Below are 22,542 nucleotides of genomic sequence, written 5' to 3' on the forward strand. Positions count from 1 at the left end.
TTGTGATTTATTCTTTCATACTATATAGTGACAATAGCGTACCAAGTGAGTTACTAACGAGTAAAGGTAAGGTCTATGCTCTAGAAAGTTCATATTGTAACTGAAAATATGATATCTCAGGGCTTTATAGAGAGGCATGAAGGCAATGAAATTTCTGGACAGGAAGGGGACAGAAAACTTATGCACATAAGATGTGAAATAGAAAGCCAGTTTGTGATACCTGGATTTTGTGGCTCAGATGAGAAACCTGTAAGTTAACCTATATCTGCACAGGTATTAGTAGAACTCCATAAAATGTTCTGCAAACTGACAAGGAAAGAACTGCACGTACTTTCAGAGACCTGAAGCTGTGTAAGCTTCCTGCACTGCTTTAGCAATAGTTTCTAACTAACGTGGATCGCAGCCCATGTTGTGGCTTGGTTGTCTGCGCTAGCATGTTAGGATGCTGACTTTGGGCCTGATCCAAATGTCTTTGAAGTCAATGGAAGACTTTCAACTTCAGTGAGTGAGCTGTGGAGGTGTTTGGAGGTGCTTTCTTGTGGCAGTCAATTTGGAAATATAAGTGGGAACAGAGAAGGGGAGTTCAGTTTCCTATATCATCTGAAAGAAGGGAAAGAGAAATTATTTATTTATTTAAGAAATATTTGCCAAAAGATCTTTATGCCTGTTACCACGTGAAAAACTGGACTTTTGGGACAGGGGATGGTAATGGAGAGAGAAGGGCAGTTTGAGTGGCCTTACTTTATGACTATTTGTGTGGTAGAAGTGGGTGTGCAGCTCATCATCGACATAAATATTTAGTCAGATACAGTGTGCTTTAAAGCTATTCCAGGCAACCTTTAAGTAGATGTACTAGCACTTAGTGCCATTCAAACGGTGACCTTGTCTGCAAATTAGTTCTCTATGGTTGTTTAAGTGGTGATACTTACAGCAACAGAACTGGAAAAGTTAGGCCTAAAAAAATTGGGCTGGCATTACACTTATTGACAAAATAGTTGTTTTAGCCAAACCCATTCATCCATCCCCAGGTCTGGACACAGTAATTCTCTAATACCACTCTCTAATGTAACAAGAGTGGCACGAGGGAGTTGAAGTGCTCAGAAAGCCTACATTTGTTTCAATCTGTCACACTCAGCATGAGGATGTATGGTGAAAGCATGAAGGGGATATTGCATTTTGGGATTCCTAGAAGGGTGCCCTGGCATATATTCCTACACACATGTTTGTCATATCTACGTTATTGAGCAATTGAATTTAGTAATAATGACCATGAATTAACCACCTGCCAAAGATAAGGAATGTCTACTTTAACCCTCAGGCTGCCACACATGCCTTTATATGGTGCCTACAGCATTCCTCTGGTTGCCAAAGTAGAAGTGTGGCAGCAGACCAAAATTTAACATGGGGGGAGGGTAAGGAAGATACATTCCCTTCCACTTTCTGAGAAATTATTCTTTTGCTCATTTGTTTCAGCTAAACTCTAGCAATAGCAGACTTGTTTCTGCAGATTGTTTTGATTTTGAAAAAGAATGACTCCTTTATGCTGCAAATACATTTCAGCTTTAAAAAATCAGGATCTTTTCAAATTAACTTTAATGTTACCTGAGAAGAGATGTACATTGCATCGAAGGCTTAAAACTGGAAATTATTGGATTTTCTACTAAAATTGTTCTCCACCCTCCACTTCAATCCATCATCTAAATGAGGGAGTGTATATCTTTAAAAATGTAGTACAACTGTGTCTTCAGAGAGTCCAGAGTTGTTCAGAGATTATTTGCCAGTCCTACTTCCTTGCTGTGCATTTCATGCATAAAAACGTGATTGAATCCTCAACATTCAGAGTAAAGCTTCTAAAGGAATAAATGTAACAACTCATTTAGAAAGTTAGCAGACTAACTGGTGGGCATCTACATGGTTGGATTTTTTTTTTTTTTTTTCCTGCTTGGAAACTTGTCTCCTCACAGATATTTTCTAAGATCTGTTCTTCCACAGATGACTAGCCTCTTTTTGATTATTCTATAAAGACTAGTTAAAAATTGTAGTGATATTTCTATTAATTCCCGTTTGAGCACTGACTGGATCATGTTATGTGGATGTAACTACTAGACCTATTTTTTAAAAAAAATATGAAAATGTTTTGGAGAAGAACTTTCAACAAAACTTATCCATCCATTTCCCAAGACTTGATTGTGTCAGTCTTCACAAAGGCGTTTGGTTTCAGTAGCCTGGGAAGTGAGTGTCTGTAGCATGTTGAGAAATGCGACTTGTCCCAGAATAGTTTGGTTTGGAGGTGTGTTGGTTGGTTTTTTTTTTGTTTGTTTGTTTGTTTTGTGTTTTTTTTGTTGTTTGTTTGTTTGTTTGTTTTTTGTTTTGTTGTTTTTTGTTTTGTGTTTTGTTTTTTAAAGTGAGCTGTTTTCCCTGCCCCCCTTCTCCTTTTCAATACTTTCTGATGGTCTTAAGTTCTCCTAACTGGTCTGCCTTGACCTTATAACTTGTAGAAACATCCATATGGAAAACATCAAGATGCTTAATGACTTTCATGATTTCTTTAGGAGGGGAAGAGAGAGCAGGGGAAACAAAGTTCATTCTTTGTACAGTAAGCTCATTGGTATACCTGAAGTGATCAGTCTTCTCATCTGTCTCTCACAGTAGCTGACTGTAGTCACAAAGGCTGCCTCCTTGCTGCTTGGGAGTTAGGAGCTGATGGTACGAAGGAGAAAGGTTCCTCATCCTTTAGAGTGGGCTGTGAAAAGCTAGGCAGCTAAATGGCTGCTAATAGTTTTACTAGCTTGAGGAGATCGTCTAAATCTCCTGTTCCATGCACATGATTTGGAAGAATCTGTCTGGAGCAGTTTCAAGTCCCTTTTGCACTACCTGAGTTATGGGGCTGAGGATCTAGACTAAGCAGCTAGCAATGACTTGCAGTACTTTATTGTCCCATAATGTTAGACTGTAAATGTGCTGTCATGTTCATCTTGCAGAGTGTTCTTAGTGGCTATCTAGAACTTCCCTGAGATTCAGATTGGACTTCCTCCATTTCTACTTGGTAAGGCTGCTTTGCTGATAGTACTTGAAAAAAATCCTGAAGTGGAAAGAAGTACAGGCAACACAAAAAGAAATACAAATTTTCAGTATCAGCTGAAGTGATCACAGGACATGGGGTATGTTTTTAAAAGATTTCTCTCATTTCTTTCCTTAGGAGTCACATTCCATGAGTGGTTAATTTGGGCTGGACTGTGTCTTAAATTTCAATAATAGTTCATGCTAACATAGAAGTATATAACTTTGTCCTGCAAAATGTTGTACAATGCAGTCCCTTACACAGTCTTTATCTTGCAGTTTTAGCTTCCCCCCTGCATCCCCCTTGAAACATAGGTGGTCACCCAAAGCAAACAGAATTCCTTCTACTCCCTCCACATCTGCTATGTGTTATCTGGCACTCACCTCTGACCCTGATATTCATCATAAGAATAAGAATTGCATCCTATTCAGCTGGTTGCATGCACTTTAACTCCAGTGATCACTGGCTTTTGAAATAGCATGTGCTGGGAGCAGAAACTGCTGAGACAGCATCAGAGTGTTCAGACTGGACTGTTCTACTTTCTTGTATGCTTTTGGATAATTAAACAGAATTCTGGAGAAAAGCAGGTCAGGACAGTGTACTTGGGGACAGACTTTGATATGGTTTTGGATTATACTTGCTACTGAATGCAATGAAACAAGTTTGATACTGTCTCTCAATGGGAAGGATTTTTGAAAACAGACTAGTTCTCCTCCCTAGCTGCTGTATCAAATGACATTATGCATCTGTATAGAGAAACACTATCCTTCTGTATGGAAGCAGTAAGTTTGAAAGTATGTTTGTGTTGCAAACAGCAGTTAGTGATCCTCTTACTTCGGTTTAAGAACACCATCCTTCATGAATTAGTGGTATCATTCAAGAAACTAAGTGATTTTTGTTGTGAGAGTTTTAAAATATGACCTTAAATGTGAGGATCCATATGTTATGTTGACTACAGATCTGGACTCTGTGCTAAATGGAACCCATCTGAAATTTTCTTTTTTCACAAGGATGAACATAATTACTTTTTGGACACTGTGGAGGAAGAAATAAAACTGCCAGTTTGCTCACCAAGGGTGGATCAATTAAAACTTTGGGAACTTCTGAGTTGGAACTAGAATCTTCTTTGTTTACTGCAAGCGTTCTGATACTTTCCTCTCTTCTTTTGTGGCAGAGGTGCAAGGGAGAAACCCTCTACTAGTCCCCTAATCTTCAAACGCACATCTTCGATTGAATTATGGTCATACTCACGCAGTGCTCTCAGTTAAATAATCTGGCTTTGGCCTGTGGGATAAACTGCAAAAATCTTATAGGCCTGTAGCTGGCAAGTTCATCTCCCTCTCGCCTCCTCTCCACCCCACTTCCCTATCCCCAATCCTTTTGCTTTTCAGAAAATGATTTGGGAACCAAGTGTTGTGAGACCAAAGTGGTTTACCAGTTGCCACTATTGCCCTTCAGTGCTACAAGCTGCATGATTGATTACTGACAAACAAAACTAATACCACCTTGTACCAACACTTTTGGGCAATCTCTGTCATCCCAGCAAAAGCTGTTCTTTCATGGGCACTTGTCAGAGGGCCATTATGTGGATTACAATCATCTAGTAATGCTTAGTGATACATACTGATTATCAGTATGTAAATAGATTTTTTTTTTTCCTTTAGAATAGTGATGCTGCTTCACTTGCCAATTTTGTTTCCTTGAGTATGTCTCTATTTATATTTAGTAAAATTAACAAGGGATGAAATAAGTGTTGAGGATGTTAATTATGTAATTATATGAGCAAAGAGGGACCATGTAATGGGCAGAGAAGAAAAATGACAAAGACCTTACATGAAGAAATTAAATCTCATCTTAGCTTTTTGATTAAGGTCCTCATTTTTGCTGTTGCCAGTGGTCACTGGTGACCTCAAATGCATGAGTGAAGGAATTTATTTGTTGTCTGCATTTATTTAAGTATGCACAAGTGATATATCTGATATATGTTCATGTTAGTTACTCTTTTTTTACCAGTAGACTAAAATATGAGAGGCAGGATTCTCATCCAGGAAATCATCTGTTTGGAAAGGACTGTAAAGTGAAATGAAAAGGGTCGTATGAACTTTAGTGGTATCTAAGTGGTTTCAGTTTGTGCATTGTTAAAAATCACGCAGTGTCCTTTGGTGCCCTTTTCATCTTGTGTATTTTAATAAAGAAGACTGGTTAGTTTGAAAGGTAGTTCTCAGTATCAGAATTGACTTCTGATCACCCTATCACTTCACAATTCTTTATACATCAGAAGCACTTGAAAGTATATGCACATATTTGTAGGGATTTTTCGTTTCCTCTGGAGAGGTTCAATTCTTTATGCTAGAATTCTTCTTATTGTGAGTTATTTTTATAATCGAATCAAAATTGTGTAAGCTGATACAGCCCCAAGTTACCTTTGTGATCTGCAAAATCCTCAGAATGGCCAAATAGAATAATTTTGTCACTTGTTTGTCATACCAGTTTTGACAATGGGTCATTCCATAGATGTCTAAAATGATCTTTAGCCACATTTTATGAAGCCAGAACTGTAATCCAATAACAATTTTCTGGCTAAGTGCTTCTCAGTTGCCACTGGGGACTAACTGCATCACTGTTGCTGCTCTTAAAATGAGCTTAAGCTGAAAGGACACAAATTTCATAGTTCTTTCCTTATTTTCTTGAGAGTAATCTAAGAAAATAATATTTTAAATAATTGCATTCTGGTTCCTGTGGGACATCAGCATAATTGCATTGAGGATACCTTCATTTTTTTATGCATTTATTTATTAACAAAGAAGTACGTTCCATCTGTAAACAAAACGATTGGTCCAGTGGCACAAAACAATAAAGCAATGAAGCCTCTAGTTCATTAAATTGGAATATAGGGATTGAATTACTAATTTATGTTGGTTTAAATTTCATGTTATAAATTATAAGATTCTAAGATGTAAGGGAAAAATGTTCCCCATGATGCAGGCTACCTACAGTTCCAGCCAGGAAGATTTATATAAGGCTTATTGGAGATGAAGGAAGTAGAGGTACTGAAGACAGACTGAGGTGTGGTTTGTCTGGTACATTAGTGGGCATGTCACAGAAGGCACAAATGAAACAAACAAAAAAACAAAACCCCAAACAAACAAAAATAACCCAAACAAACAAACAAAAACCCAGCAAATCCAAAGCCTTATTTAAACTCAGGATACTCTGGAGGGGTTACTTTTAAATACGGATAGCTTAAAATGCTGGTTTCTGAAACTCCTCAACATGAAGGTCAGGTAACAGAAGAAATGAACAGTGAGAAAGAAAGATGCTTCATAAACCTTAAGTGTTTTCATTTCATTCCTATGTTATCTCTCCTGTCATCCACCCTAGTGTTTTATTCAGTGTAATCTTGTATTGAAAACTTTCTTGTGAATTTCAATCTGCTATTAAATTCCCTCTATTCTGATCATTTTAGTTTAATTTCCGTGTTTAACAGTCTCTGGTGTTGCCTGTAGAAGCAAATATAAAACCCATATAAGACAGTATGTTCTCGTCAGAGTTATTATGTTGACTGGATTCCTACTACTGGGACCTAGTCCTCTGATTTTGGAGATGAAATCTTAACTGGCTCTTATTTCAGCCTTTGAGAGCACAGGCAAGTCACTTTCTGAGAACAGCATGTGCCTCAGCATTGCACTTCTCCAAAAGTTGTGTTCATTTTCTTCTTAAGTAACAGGAAGTTTTTCACACAGTCTGCCCTCAGATTTTCTGGAGAAACACTAGCTGTTTCCTTTTCTTGCATAAAATTGATAATTAATCTAAGCCACCTGTATGGCAATCTGTCACGAATGTTCGGGAATTGACAATTGATTTAATGAATCTGAGATGATGTGATGTCTCCAGTGTTTCTTCAATGGAGCCACATTTACTACAAATTTAAACTGCCTCCCTCCTTCATTTGAGCCTTCTCCTCATCCTCTGTGGGCTTTTGTTTGGAAACCAAATAAGGAGAGCAGGGTATTTTAGTTTTGTCTCTATTCTGTACCACCATTTACCTTTTAAGTGTTTTAAGGAAGCCACTACAGTGACTAGTTTAATATATCTGTGAAATAGCATGTGACATGTTTGTTTTACAGTGTTTCTCAGGTGGAAGATGCAGCTATGATGGGGGTATTTGCCTGCTAAAAGTGTAGTCTTTCTTTGTAGAAAACTTACTCAGTTAATTGATCTACTCATTGAAGTACTTTGAACCACTGTTCATTCTGATACACAGAATAAAAGATCAAGGTTATTCCAGGTTAAAAATTGCACTTGTTTCATAGGAAGGGAGATTTCAGTCTCTTCTGACCACTAGAAGTAGTCTGCTCTGCTCTACCTCAGAGTTGGGCAAAGACTATGAGCCCTCAAGGAAGTCAGCGAGGCACTTTCATGAGTGCCAGCTCTCTGCTCAAAGCAAGGCCAATTTGGATCAGGTTCCTCAGGGTTGGTCCTGTCAAGTTTTCAACATCTCCAGGGGCAGGGATTGCACAATCATTCTGGCCTGCTTGTTAGTGTTTTACTATCCCAATTGTGATATTTTTTTTCTCCTTTTAACAGTATTTAATTGCAGTATTCCTTGTTGCAACTTGATGTCTGCTATCTCTCATCCTGTCATTTGGACATCTCACAGAACAGTCTAGCACACTCAGTAGCTGAAGACTACTTCAGACTGTTTTTGAGACTAGCTGCAGCTGCCTTTGTTTTGGTGAACCTTCTCTGCCTTGAAGAGCTTCAGAATTTTCAAGGAATAGTATGCTGCCTTTAGTTTCTTGGACCTTATTTTTAGCATTTTGTTGAACCTCATCTAAAGTTGATTGAACAGGGGTACACAAATTCTTATACTTTTGTGTAAGAACAAGGTTTTCTATTTCAAGGTCTGCAATGTGGGCACATGTGGCATCTGTATGATGTATAATTTGGATTTGATAATCGTATTCTCAAAAGCTGGTTTGTGAAGGACAGTCGTGCCTTTGCAGGTCATGCTTTTGCTACAAAAACTCATGACACTGAGTGCATTATCTCACCAAACCTGCCTGTATTTCCCTTGAGGCAAAGTCTAAACACCATAAACCTTGATTGTTTCCAAAGGCTCAGAGAGGCCCAGGGGTCCTGAGCTCTAGTTTGCGCTGATTGTCCATAATGTATTTGAAGCTTATCTTTCTATACCTCATTGACTCAGAGTATATAAGTGTTTGCATAATATGAAAACTGTAAATGAAAGAAAGGTGCCAATTATCAAATATGAAACAGATTTCAGTGTGATAAGACATTCACTTTTCATTACAGATCTGGCCTTGCTATTCCTTAATCCTGCCAGGAGGATGATGCTAGGAGGTTTTATGTATACTTGGCTGGACAAGATAATCTTTAAATAAGTTTAATTACTAACTATCTCTTTTGTTGTTTGTGGTTTTTTTTCCTAGTGTTCTCAAGTGGGAGATAATCTGACATGCAAATAATCTACAGCACAGGTAAGTCACACTATTTTACATATTTGAACTTTTTTTACAAAAGTATTGAATTTATTGATGTGAAATTGACAATCTGCAGATCAGGAAAGCAAGGTCTAAGTACTCTAGAAGTACTAGCAAAATGACAGATACAGAGTTGGAGAACGCATCACATAGCTGTAAGTAATTCTAATGCTTTCTCTTGAATCTCTTCATTGAAACACAAGCTTCTGGGTCTGTAAGTCATCCTCACATGCCAGAGAGTTCAACCTGTTGTTTCCTCAGCTACAGTTTTGTGTGTGAATTCCCTTCTCTCTTCTGTGGACATGTACACCCCTACCTTATCCAGTCAGCTATTTTCTGCCATGGGGAAGTGTAAAAGCTGTTCTCTTCCCCTGCCTTCAGAACAAATAAGGGTGTGGATTTGCTCTGTTATTTTAAAGGAGATGTTCCTCTAATTTGGGAGTAATGAGATTAATTACTTGAAAAATAAAGAGCTTTCATTTTTCTTCATTGTGTAATAGATGCTATTTTTCTGAAGTAAATTACTGAATTATATACTTCAGAGATGTGTCTGTGAAGAAACAAGTAGCTGATCATTTTAGAAATTTGAGTTTATATCAAACAACGTGAGTTGATAGACAAATATGTCTTGAGATTTTTTCTCTAACTCTCACTGATTCTTGCCAGAAGCATATTATCAGATTAAGAATATTTTACCATCAGAATAAATTACTGAAAATTTGTGCTGGACTCTGTGCTCCAAGGAGCATCTACTAACATTGGTCAGATGCAGCCCACCTGGGAGAACACTGTTGCTAGCTGCTTATAATTATGTATATAAATCCTCTCATGAGTGTCACATGCAAACCACAGCTCCTGTTATCTTTTCCCTTTCCTTGCATCATCCTTCTTGTCCAACCAATTTCTGACTCTCTCCATTGCTCCTTTGAAGTGGGTTTGCTCTTTTCAGCTCCAGCACAGGCATTTCTGCATATGCAGCTCTCAGCTGCGTTCCACGGGCCTATATTCTAGATGCCTGTGAAGACCAAACAAAGCATTACTGTCTACAGCACAAAGTATATAGGAATACATCTGGAAGAGGGAAATATCAGCTGCCTGATAACAAGGAGGCCACTGTGGATGAAGAACGATTGTAAGAAATTGTGGCTAGAGAAGAAATAATCTGTCTATTTTAAGTTACTCTTTTTTTTTTTTTTAATATTTATTTTGCCCTGACAAATTAGGAGTTTTAAGCCTACTGCTGTGACATTAGTTATTTCTTGTCTGAGGTATTGTATTTAGTATTGTACTGTAGTATTGTGGACAGGCTGTGAAGGGGCTCAACACTGTGGATTTAGTTTTGTAACCATGTAAGTGGACTCTCTGACGAATCACATATTTTGTTTAGGAATAATTTGTTCTTTAACAGTGATCTGTTGGTGACAGGATGGAGTTCAGTTTTCGCAGATGAGGTTCAGGATGGGAGACTGTTCCCCAAGTAGATGACATCTCTGTGCCTTTGCTGTCCCTCAGTCTGCCTGTGTGTTGTCTGCTCTTTCTCTAGGTCACGTACATAGTGTGAGCCCCCTACATCTGTGAGGACTCTGGCAAAGATGGGGTGTTTGTCTCTTAAGCACTGTCACGGATTACATGCTAGCTATGTCTGATCTGTTAGGCTTCAGACTTCTGTTAATCCAGGCAGGGTCCTCTTTTGATCCTCCCATTACTTTTCATGGCAGGTTTCAGGGCATCAGAATTGTTACACAGGTGACTGGACTAGGCATCAATATACAGGTGAAGCACATAAAATAAAAATATTGGTAGCTAAGAACAAAAAATGAAACACAGAGAGGATATTGCAAGCATTACTTTAGAACAAGGGTAAAATTCCTTTCCAGACTGAGTGGCCAATATTAGAGAGATGGAGAAAGAGATTTTAAAGGTTTGGCTTGATATGCATACAATAACAGTTCTTAAAAACTTAAAAGAACAAAGTAATTTGTGCCATAGCACACCTGAAACAGTTTATTTCAGCACACCTGAAACAAGTTGCATCTTCTTTTGTGTTGAGAGTAACATCATAATATTCAGGATCTTTTTTTTCCTGAGAATCTTAAACATAAACACTGTTCTGCACACTTGATTTTTATAAAGTCTGGATTTAAAAGAGATGTGGGGCACTGGCTGTCCTTTTTTTCTATGATGGCATTGGGGGAGTTGTAGTTCTCATTTTAGTTTATTCCTTATAAACGCATACCAGTATAATGTTGTTCAACCAAAAAGCAGCCATTACATTTGTACTATTTAGGTATATTGGACAAGTGGTAATAAAGCAGACAGTAGCAGGTTTTTCTTACATTTTTAAAAACGTATTTGATAGCCTTAGTGTTATTGTCAGAAAAAGCAGCCTTCTGGTTCTATCATTTCTATCAAATGCCACTGCCTTAAACTAACTGGCAGGAGGCTCTTTTCTACTCACCAAGCAGTTTACTAATTCAGATAACTTCTCGGTCATCAAGGGCTCCTTCTTTGGTCACACCAAAATCATTGTGACAGTTCCAGGTAAGAGTATTTGGCAGGGATAGCTCAAGGGTTCATTCTTTTCAGAATGTTTACTTTACCTGACATATCTTTCCTAGGTGCCACAGTGATTAGTCATCTGTACATTATTTAAGGGAAGATAAGGAATACTATTCTCTTCATACAAGAAACAGCTAGGGGGTGTAAAATAAAAATAAATAAATAATGAAACCCCCTCAGCACTGACAATGACATGCTAAGAGAGAATTAAAATAAGTTGCACAACAGCAAAACACTGTGGGCATGTATATTCTAAGTAGGACAGAGAATATTGACTGCCGTTGAGATTGCCTGAAAATTCTCACTTATAAACTACTGTAAACAAGATTTTTTTAAATTTATTTTTAATCTTCACAGACTTTAACTGTTTGGGTTGATACCTTCCATCTTGGGCTTCCTCTTGAGGCAAAATATTTGGAACGATCAAATTGTTTTGGCTGTTTTAGCAAGGAAGTGAACATGTATTGCTCTGTATAAAATTTTGATAACTTCCCCCCCCAATTGAATCTTTTGTTATTTCAAAATACCATCAAAATCTACTGTCAAAGTGTGATCTTCTTTCCTTGAAGTACTGGTTCCTGTTGAGAAAGATGTTATTGCTGCTATATTTCATGAGCTGAAATGTTAGAGGTTGGTACAGTGACTCAAAACATTGCCAGTGATGCTACTGAGCCATGGGCTCATCGGTGGGATTCCATGCTGTGGCATTTGTGGAGAGCTGGATAGCTCTGAATTTTTAGAAACCTGGTAATTTGCAAATAAAAACTGAGATTGCAAGTTGAGAGTTTAAAATCGGGGTGAAATCTGAATAAAGTAAGGACAGCATTCACTTAATGAGCAGTTAAAAGATTTCATTCAAGTATTTAATTCAAATATTTTAAATCCGGTATTTTATTTTTTTCTCTTAAGTGTGTGCCTTCGGGCCATTTTTATTGCATGCTTTTCAAAACTTGCTCCAGAGACAGAATTATTAATTTCCTCCTAGGTTTCTATATAGCACTCAACACTACAGTGCTTCACAAACCATTAATGAAGTTATTTTCACAACACCCCAGTGAAATGAGGAGGAATTATTGTCCTCATTTGACAGATGGAGACTGGGACACAGTAATTCAAGGTTGAAAGTACCTACTAATTTGGGAACCCAGTCTGAGAAATCCTTCTCCGGTCTTTTTCAGAATATGTAACATTAGGTAATAAGCTGAAAGTACAGCTCCCTTTAACTTCAGCTGCGTTTGTGAGTGATCAGCACTTTGAGCAAGGTAGAACCCAGGTTTCAAGTCAGGCATGGAGCGCATGAGGAATATGCAATTGCTGACCGTGTGTAAAAAGCCTGGTTTTAAGAAACCTGTCCTGTATCACATAGACTGTCTTGTAAGCAGGTGTAGACTCCAAACTCTCCAGGGCAACTTTTAAACTACCTTAAGTAGTAGGAGACTCTTTTTTTTCTTTTCTTTTTTTTTTTTTTTTTTTTTTTTTAAATCTTTGTTCCTGCATTCCTTGCTCATTACATAACTGAACCTTAGCAGTGCAGAGGGCAGCCCTTCTCATTACCAGGCAGCAGCCTCCTGCCCTGCGTTGATTCATCCTGCAGACAAGTCCACGCCATGCCTTGTGGAAAACTCAGTTTGTGATGTGTTTACCAAATGTCAAACTCTTGTCCTGTCTTTGATCACAAGCAACTAAAGTCTGAGGTGTATCAATGAAGAGAACTACAGAGTAGTAATGAGATGGCAAGTATGACATAAAATGGCTCTGCATGTTTCTGTAGGCAGATACAGTTTGAACAGTGATGAATACTGCTTAACTGTACTGATCTCCTCCCATTCCCCACCTCTTGTCCCTTGTTTTATACCTAGATCCCAAACATTTTAGGGTAGGGACTACTATGTTTTGCTTGTATAGAACTTAATATAGAGTGATCTTTATAAAGGGTCCTCAGCTGCTCCGATAGAGTCCCTCTGTGTTCACATTACTCATGGTATCATGTGAAAAAAAGAAAAAAAAAATCAGTTTCTCAGCTACTTAATTGAAATATTTGCTATATAGACTGTCCCTGTGGACCTCAGAGGTGGTGGTCACTGACAGTTTCCTATGCATATTGCCCACCTAGAATGTTGTAGGGAGAATTGCAATTTGTTCACTAACTTTTGTTTCTCTTAAGTGAATTTAATGTGTTTTATACTTTTCAATTTACTAAAGTGCTAGTAGTTTATTAAAACAGAACATTAAATTGACCTGTATACCTGTATCACAGGACTGTTGTGAAGATTAATAATTAGATAATGTTTGTAAAGCACTTTTTATAAGTGAAATGTGCTATAAAGTGCTAAGTATTGTTATTGCAGCATGATAGAGATCACAAAACACAAGTGAATTAGCTCTAGGTTTAATCCTTATAAGGCAAAGCATACCAGGGGCAAAATAACATTACAGTTATTTTTCTTACATCCAGCACTTCATTAACTACCACATAGGGTTATATAACTCTGTGAGAGTCTAACTTAGTAACGTTTATAATCATAGCAGGAAAAGTTCTCACGGGTTTTGCAGGCAAGTCTTGTATGTACAGCCTTTAAGGTCACACAGAGTTCCTCCAGCTATGCAGCATTAGTTCCTCCAGTTGCATGTAGGGACATCACTGCCCACTTTGGCTCTCTCCAAGTTAACCCCTATCACAGGGGAATGCCACTGCCTGTGTTAGATAATGCATGTCCCTGTATACAGGTCTTCACTGCATGTAAAGTGACATAATGCCATTGAATGAATACAGACATCTATATCTTCTGAGGATTTTACCATGCTTTCTCTCACCAGCTCATTTCCACAGTCTCAATCACTCCTTAATCTCTGCTTTTCCTATAAATTATTACTGAAGATGTGAGAAAGACACACCCCAGCAAATCCTTTGCTTGTTTTCTGGCTCCAGTCAAGTCTTTAAAGGCTTTCAGAAAGTCAGTCAGCACTTTCTTTCCTCTTTAATTCTCACTTACTGCTTATCTTGCTGCAGGTGGCCTATTGCTTCTGCTGCAATCATTGCTTTTCCTGAGGTTGCCATAAGCACAGAATATTTTCTTAAGTCCAATCCTGGTGCTGCTTGTTTTCTGCCCCATCCTCTGCAGGACAGTCTTAAGACAGAACCTTGAGAAGTAGCATTTGTTATTTGCTGTAGCTACCTGCTGTTTTCTGAAAAGAGGAATGTGAAGTAGCTTCATCAAAAAAGTGGTGTGACAAAACTTTGCAAGATGATCCATTAAAAAAATTATATGCCTCTTACAATTAGATTTTCCCCTCTTAATTTTACACTAGCCATCCTAGCCTGACTGAAGCATTCCTTTGTCTTATTGTATTAAAAACAAAACATGCACCAAGGCACCATGTCCTCCACTACAGTTCACATCCAAAATACTGTGGTGAGTTTAGTGCATACATTTGCTTCTGAAATCTGCAAAATGTGTGTTAAAATGTCAGGTCTGTTATGGTGAGTGATGAAGAAAAACCAGTTACCTTCAGCACCAGGTACACGAGCTTCAGCTGAACAATTTGTTGACACCTCAGTCAGGTGTTAGTCAGGATCTAATTGCAGCTGATAAAGCAAATATGCAAAGCACCTGTGTTGGGAGAGATCTGCAGTCTACAAGATCATGGCTTCTTATCCACATTGTCTTTAGACCTCCTCAACATATCCTGCTTCAAGTGGTCTCAGGCAGGTGACGTTGGGGTCCTCTGTAAGAACTCTATTAACCTTCGTGTCCAGATGCTGACTGTGGCACATGAAGTTACCACGTGGACTAGAACAGATGGAGGCTGGAGAGAACCACAGCCCTGTGACCTGCCCTGGACCACAAGCACATTCATCTGTGCAACAGGGGTACCTGAAGTTGCCCTGTGAGACTTGCCCATGACGTAGCTATGTTGGCCCTTCTGTGCAAAGCAAGGTAAGCAGGGGTGAACTTGATCATAAACATAGCCCAGTGCCTTATGTGCGTGCTGGTACAGGTAACTTTGGGAGGTAAATATGAGAGGTGCTAGAATGAAAATGTAGATGAACAGGCAAAAGATTTGATTCAAGGACCTGCTGGTATACTTCTATTGTACTTGTGGCTTTGTGTAGTGGTAGGATTTCTGTGTGAGTAACACAATGAGGAGAGGGAACTGTAACTCTGTAAAGGAAAGGGAAGCTCCACTTTACCCAAATTGGAACCAGCTGACTCCAAAAACCAACAGGGTGGGGAGGGGATTATTTATAGTCAAACCAGCAAGGGGAGGATTATTTATAGCCAAACCTGGAAGCAAGACGACAGGTGGTGAGGAGCACTTGGGTCAGACAAAGACATCTGCTAGGAATGTCAGCAATACAAAGGTAACCCTGTATCCAGTAGTAAACGATGGGACAGAAATTACAGCTGACCTGGAGGAAGAAGGTTGCAGAGGCATATTTGAGGGAAGTAACAACATGTCAGACAAAGAAATTAACTAAAGGTAGGCATGCTGCCAAAAATAAAATCTATATAGCAATGAGAGACTTAAAGTCAAAAGTAGGTGAACTAGGTGCCTGGGGATGGAAGAGGACTGACCTTCACAAAGTAAGTGCAACTCAAACAGTTGATACAAATGCAATATTGTAGTACATAATTATTAGCTGGACAGAATGGATCAGATGCTGGAGTATCTCAGTACATGACTATAAATGATATAGAACAGACCAGCCATGAGGATGGGGTATAGCTTTCTGCAGTCCAACCAGCTAATATTTCTCAGTGAAAAGGCATAGAATAACTTGACAGGGAACTACTGTTCTTCTAGTACAGTGTTTTTAAATGTTTTAGGAATATCATAAGCTTTGTGGAAGTGCTTTGGTGTGAGGTTATTTTTAAATCAGAAAATTCACAAAAAATAATGGTAGGTTTATACTACTTGTTGTCTGCTCAACTAAATGATGTTGAACACCTTATTCTTGTTCTCACTAATGTTGCTTACTGTTATTCTGCCATTATATAATGTAAACAGAATTGCATAGAGACCTACTGCTTGAGTGTAAAGAAGGGTTAGTGTAAATGAAAATTGTTCCTTACCTGTGTAGTTGTGAGGAATATCGAAGAGGTAGCATTTATGCATCTGTAAAATGGTTGTATGTGGCAACAGGGAGATGTTCAAACAAGCGATTTCTTGACAATTCAGATGATTACGCTGAAGATCAGCTCATTCTTCAGACAGGCAGAAATGGAGAGTTCTCAGTTATACATTAATTGCTTCAAGGTATCTATTTATACTTAGTGGCCACAGTATATTTAGGTTTCGTGTATCTGGGAAAGAGAGCACAGTAACCTCTCTGGTTCAACACTGGAAATCCACTGCTGGACTGTTCAAACCATTTTGAAATGTGCTTTGTGATGTTTGCAGTGTCTAAAGCAAATTCGATGGGCTAGAAAAATTTCTCACGCTATATTGTGTTCTGGTCATTTGCTATTTAAAAAAAAATAATTAAGAAATGTGTAGTTAGAAGAATCCTAGAGATAGTCAAGGAAGGACTTTACTGTAGGTGAGACTTGGATTTTTAATTCAGTGGGGAAAGGTGCAGAATGAGGAACTCTAAAATGGAGATGACTGTTTGAGAGGGGAAAGGGAATGACTTGATAAATAAGAAATACAAAACTGGTCAAATGAAATTTCATGCATCTCGTAATTAGCATATAGAACTCATTACCATAAGATATCATGGGAGCCAAGCACTTAAGAGGATTGAGAAAGATCAGACATTTGTGTGGGTAATGAGAGAATCCAGATTACATTGAGTAGAATAAAAACATTAATAAAGATGTAAAATTTAATGCTTGTGGGCAGGAGCCACACACGTGTGGATGAGGTTCCAAGGAACCTCCATGCTTGAGGTGATTATTCCATAATTTTCCCCTTCGAGGTTTTTTGCCTTTCTTTGTAGCAATAGATGCTGATGCAGTTGATGATCTGCAGAGGAACTATGTGTTCCCTTGCATTTCTGCTTGTGTAGAGAAGAGGGTACTGCAAAAATATGCTCCTCTTTGGTGCTTCTCAGGAGGAAATAACTTTTAGACAATTGTAGAGAACACAAGCAAAGTAACCTCGCTGTAATTAGCATCAGGGCCTGGCCTCTCAGTTGTGTGGAAGAAAGACCTGTTCACGTTATCGTTAGTTTGCATCTCCCCATGGCTGAGCCAGGAGTGAATTCTGTGTAGCGCGGAGTCCTAGATGACGTTCTGCAAACCCATTGTGATTTTTTCCCCCCATCTTCTCCTTCAAAGAAAATTTATCATTTGAAGTACGTATATACATTATTCATACTCTGCAAGCAATGGTTCCTCACCTATAATCTGCCTCATGCCGATGCTCTGCAGGTCACAGGTTGCGAGGGGTCTCTAATGTTAGGTCTGTTGCCTGGATGTCTTGGTGCAGCCCCAGCCTGCCAGGTGAGCCAGCACAGCAGATGCGCTTTCCACCCCTGCCCTCCATCAAGTTGGGACTGCGTCTAGCCACGTGGTGGTCTGTTCCCCTGACCCCACTGTTCAGCATGATGAGATGGAATCGCTTTCCCAAACAGAAGTGAATCTTACCGATTAAAAATGGCAGTAAATTGCTGCTAATGTTTTTGTCTTTTCTAAGGGTAGTGCATTTAATCCTGTGTTTTGCTGTTGCTTGACCCTATGGCTACTGCGGACACTTCCAGGCACTGAATTAATCTGAATGGAAATACAGGCAAAAAAGCACGGTAGCCACACTGTATTTATTATGGATTTGAGAAGGAAGAAGAAACTGCTTCAGCACTGCCTCCTTTTCATACTTCATATCTCTAAAAGTAGCCAGTTAATTACATTCCATGGTTACTGCTATTGTAATATGTGCTTATTTGAAGTGCAAAGATAATCATCGATTGTACACTCTTGACTACACTATTAATGGTTTCAATACCCACATTGTGTTTACATTTTGCTTTATAACTAACACTTAGCCATTGTGGTTTTAACATGTAATTCAATGAATACCGTCTCCATGTAATGCCCTTGCCATTTCATTCTGCGGTATTAAGTGTTGTTTTTCTAGGAAGGTCTTGAAATGTGGGGCATTATGTATGAGTTATGCTAATTTGTTAGGGCAATGAATACATTAATTTCATTAGTAAATGGCCTCAAAGCAATAATTACCAGTGTAGGTGTGTCAGAAACGATCATGTTCAGTTTTGCCAGTTAATTATTAAGATTTTGTTCTAAGGGACCCAGATTTGACATCCAGCTTCAATTTAGCCATAAATAAAAGTCTGAAGTATATAAGGCTGAAGAACTCTAGCCAAGAACTTGTTTTGCTCTTAGAAATTTCTACATTTTGTCTAATTGTGACTGCCAATAAGATGCCAAAATAATTAGTGTCAGTGATACGAGGTTTATACTATACCTCCCAAAAAGGCACATCATAATGAAAATAGCAATTGTGCTTTCTCATTCCTCTCGTCTCGCCTTATGTTACAGAATACTGAATTATTCAATGGTAGTATTACTTGCTAGCACAGTATTAAATTTGAAATGGCTGCAGTTTATTGTTAAAGCTGAAGGGTGTTTTTTAATGGAGTTTACTTCTAATGGCCTAATTAGGTTTCTAAGTTATATGCATGCACTTCTTGAACTTTACATGGCTAACACTGTAAAGGAGACAAATGGAGGCACCTGTGCACCTGGATTACTTTCCATAGATGTGACCCTATTCTTAATTACAGTGGACCTGTTGAGAGCACTTCATGAACTGCTGTTCAGTAATAATATGTTTTTAGGCACCTTACAACTGTATTTTTTCCAAAGGAAACTTGGAAAATTGTGTACTTGAGCTAAGATACATTTCTCAATTATTAAAATTGGTAGTAAATAAGAATTCTCCACTGTTTCGTTTTTGTGGCCTGCTTTGTAAAAGAGAGACATAGAAGGAGGGACAGACACCCTCTTTTCTCATTACTGAAGTTACTTATAGCTTCTTTCAAAACATATTTTATATTGTAAATTGCAAGGGGGAACTTTTCAGATCATTACTGAATAATGATGAAAAAAATAGAGCTGATAGCTGTTTACTGTGTCTTTTTAGTTACATCATCAAATGTGCTGCACTGCTCAGTTGTATCATAGGAAAATGCACATATATGGAAGCAAAGGACATATAGGGCTCCCTATATTTCCCATTGGTGGACGTGGACAACAGCCGGTCACAGCAGCAATTTCAGCTCTGAAATACATTTTATAGTGAGTGCAGGCCTCTAGCCAAGCTCTCGGGTTTAGAGCAGAGGCCATCGTTAGTCCAGTCCCGTAAGTACATGCTCTGCAGAGTTTGCTCCCTGACCTTATTTCATAATCTCAAGCAGAGTCTGTGAATAATAATATCACATCCAGCTTCTTAGATTTACAGATACAAAGAGTGGATGTCTAATTGTGGCTTTCTTCTTTTGCATGATTGATAACTTTCCATTAGTTAAGCTGATATTCAGTTTGCTTTGGGACAGATATAAGCAAATGCAACTGATTTCACAATGAGTTTTGGCATCTGTCTGGGCGGACTGGTTACTTGGTCTTCTTTCTGGTCAAGCTCCTGAGAAACTTAACCATGCAAGGAGAAACAAGTATTGTGCTGCTACTACAGTAATTGCAGGCCAGCATACCCATTTCTCTTGCTGGAGGATTCGTTGCTGCTCCAGTATTTGTTTAGGGACTCAGAAGCCAAGGGAATGAGATCCTTTCTGTCTCAGATTGTGCCCTTTCCCCAAGATATTGGGAGAAAAATGAGTCTTCTTCTGGGTGCTAGGCAATTAAGTAAAACATATTGATGGTATTCAAACAAATCTAGAGTGGCAGAAATCTATCAGAGTAATTTAGGAAAACTGTTCACCATAGGGATTTTGGAATACGTAGCAAAATGTAGACAAAATCCCTTCTTAAATTTTATTCCCAAAAGATAAATCCACTGGGAAATCAAATTTTGTAAAAACCTGTCAGTAGCAAAGAATTTTTTTTTTCCCCATGATCAAAGATCCTAGTCTTTCAGGGAATAGGTTTCCAACAAGTCTGTTACTTACCTGCGTATTTTTTGCCATTAGTATTAAGTTTAAACATTTAAGGATTGATTTAATATTTATGGCATAGTTTAATAAAATTTTAGTGATGTAAGGGAGCTGGTTGCAAAGATGTGCCCCACAAGAAACTCATTTACTTACAGAATCAAATGCTAAGTAAAATAAACAGCTTGGCTTTCTACTGACATTTTATAGCCACCTTAAGGGAAAGGTAGGAAGGGGGGTTGTGTTGCCATGTGGGTTTAATTCATGAACTTCCACTCAGAGTGCTCAAAGGCAATACGGTAGTTGAGCCAAGTTTCTCTGTTAAATCACAAAAAAAGAGATTTTTTTTTTTTTTTACCAAATACAGGGGATCAACTGCAGCTGCAAAGAGGAAATTTAGAATTATCATCATACCAGTATCAGAAGGTCCTTTATATTTATAGCTTCATAAAAGTTCACAGCTAGAGTATTTGCTGCCAACTCATAAAAGAACTAATGAAAATTTCTGCAGATTTTTTTTTTCATGGACAGTTATTTCTTAATCCCCTAAATCCTGATGAATTCGTATATTCAAAACATTTGTAAAAGAGGAGGGAAAAGGACTTCTTGTTGCTTTAACACGGCAGGTCACACTTAAACTCACTATGGGACAAACTGTGCTACAGTTTGTTAGGTAATATTGCCATACTCCAAGTGTACCCATTAACACCAAGAACACTGTTTGTGACAGTATTATTCAATGTAAAAGAGAAAGTTATATCATTATGCTGCCTTTGTGAAGGTAAATTGCTGTATTGTTTGGATAAACTTTAAAATTTGATTTATAATCATAATGATTATTGCTTCAACATTAAAAAAAAAGTAATTATGCAGTAAGTTTCTTTTAGATAAGTAGTATTTGGCAGTAATGAAAACCTTGTGTTTTAACATACATCTAAGAGTGTTTTAAGTCATAATTCACAGGTTCTCTGAGCTTTTGTGACTAAAAGCAGAAAGCTTCTTTTATTTACATTCCTAAAAACACGAAAATTATATCAATGTTTTTCTCTTCAGCTGCTGTGGAAAATCATTCCCAAAAGAAAAACTAGTGATAGTAATGAGTTAGGTGAATATTTATCAAATCTGAGGGTAATATGAGTTTTTGTGATTTTTTTAGTTACTGATCATATTCCCCCCCCACCCCCTTCCAGTTGTTGTTGTGTTTGTAGCATCAAGGCTGCTCTAAATTTGTCACTTCTACATTATTGCTCTGTCCCTTCTCCCCTGCAACCTCATCTAGGTGGAGAGAGCCTCTCTCAAGAATAGCATGTATTTTTGAAGTTTCAAGCTTAAAAGTTAAGCTTGGAAGTATCTTTGAAATTATGTAGTGAGAAATTCTGGATCATAATAATATAAGGATGTCACTTGATGCCACCAGAGTATAGAGGACATGTTTCAAAACCAGAATGTTTTCAACCTTATTGCTGTAAAAGGATTTACCTCTCGGAAAGACAATCTTCCTTAATCAAAGGAGCTAAACTGGAGTCATAGCATCAGTCTGGTTATATATTTAAACATACATTCCTTTAGAAGTAAAGTGGTTTACATAGGTGCAGTACTGCAAACTAGGAGAAAATCACAAGAGATTCTGAAGCTCTGTAAAGAGCAGAATTGTTTAGGAACTGCCCTTTGTGGGTGGAATGAGGAGGGGAAAAGAGTGGGAAGTATTGGGGAAAAAAGCTCCGTTATTTTCACCATGCTGGTTCTCTAGTTTTCTGAACTTGTGAATAGGGGCAGTGTCTGTATTATTTTCATCTGTGTAGTTGTGAGAAAACTTACTTTTTTTTTTTTTTTTCCTGCCAAAGAGTAATAGTGCAGTGAAAAATTAGCTCTTTTGTAGATCTGAGACACGCACCTAACAGAACTGAGCCATTCAGGCTGTCCTCTCAGCCCAAGCCATTTTATCATTTTGCATGCAGTGTGCCTCAAGCTGTGAAGCTATTTGTTGAACTAGGGCGTGTTACTGTTTGACTGAGAGGAAGACAAATGTTCCATATTATCCTTAATTTCCATATAATTGTTTTAATCTTTGTTTTATAATAAATGTATAAAAATGCCCTGAAGGTACATTTCTGTTTGGTATTGTAGGTGTCTCATTTAGAGTCCAAGCAAGATGGAAATGTTCAGGTCTTCTTTTTCTTCCTCTTACCTGAATGGTTCACAAGACACCCTCCAAAAATGAAATATTCAACCATTCTCACTGCAGAACTCTACCTCCACATGTGAAAGTATGTGAGGTTGTGTTTCCCATCCATGTCTTTCTGGATATGTTTAACAAATCAGATTAGGACAAGTGACAGCTTAGACTGGAG

The 22,542-nt window shown here is 38.1% G+C and overlaps 1 long non-coding RNA gene across 2 annotated transcripts in view; it reads left to right on the plus strand.

Annotated features, from left to right (window-relative positions):
• Positions 1–22,542, plus strand: part of LOC116963528 — a 238,418-nt gene that overhangs the window by 43,250 nt on the left and 172,626 nt on the right. For both annotated transcript variants that reach the window (XR_004408258.2, XR_004408259.2), the window contains exon 2: positions 8,515–8,562. This is a non-coding gene — a long non-coding RNA (uncharacterized LOC116963528). The remainder of the gene's footprint in view (positions 1–8,514; positions 8,563–22,542) is intronic.

This window comes from Tyto alba, unplaced genomic scaffold (assembly GCF_018691265.1).
Source record: "Tyto alba isolate M040663 unplaced genomic scaffold, T.alba_DEE_v4.0 Super-Scaffold_1000006, whole genome shotgun sequence".
Taxonomy (NCBI): Eukaryota; Metazoa; Chordata; class Aves; order Strigiformes; family Tytonidae; genus Tyto; species Tyto alba.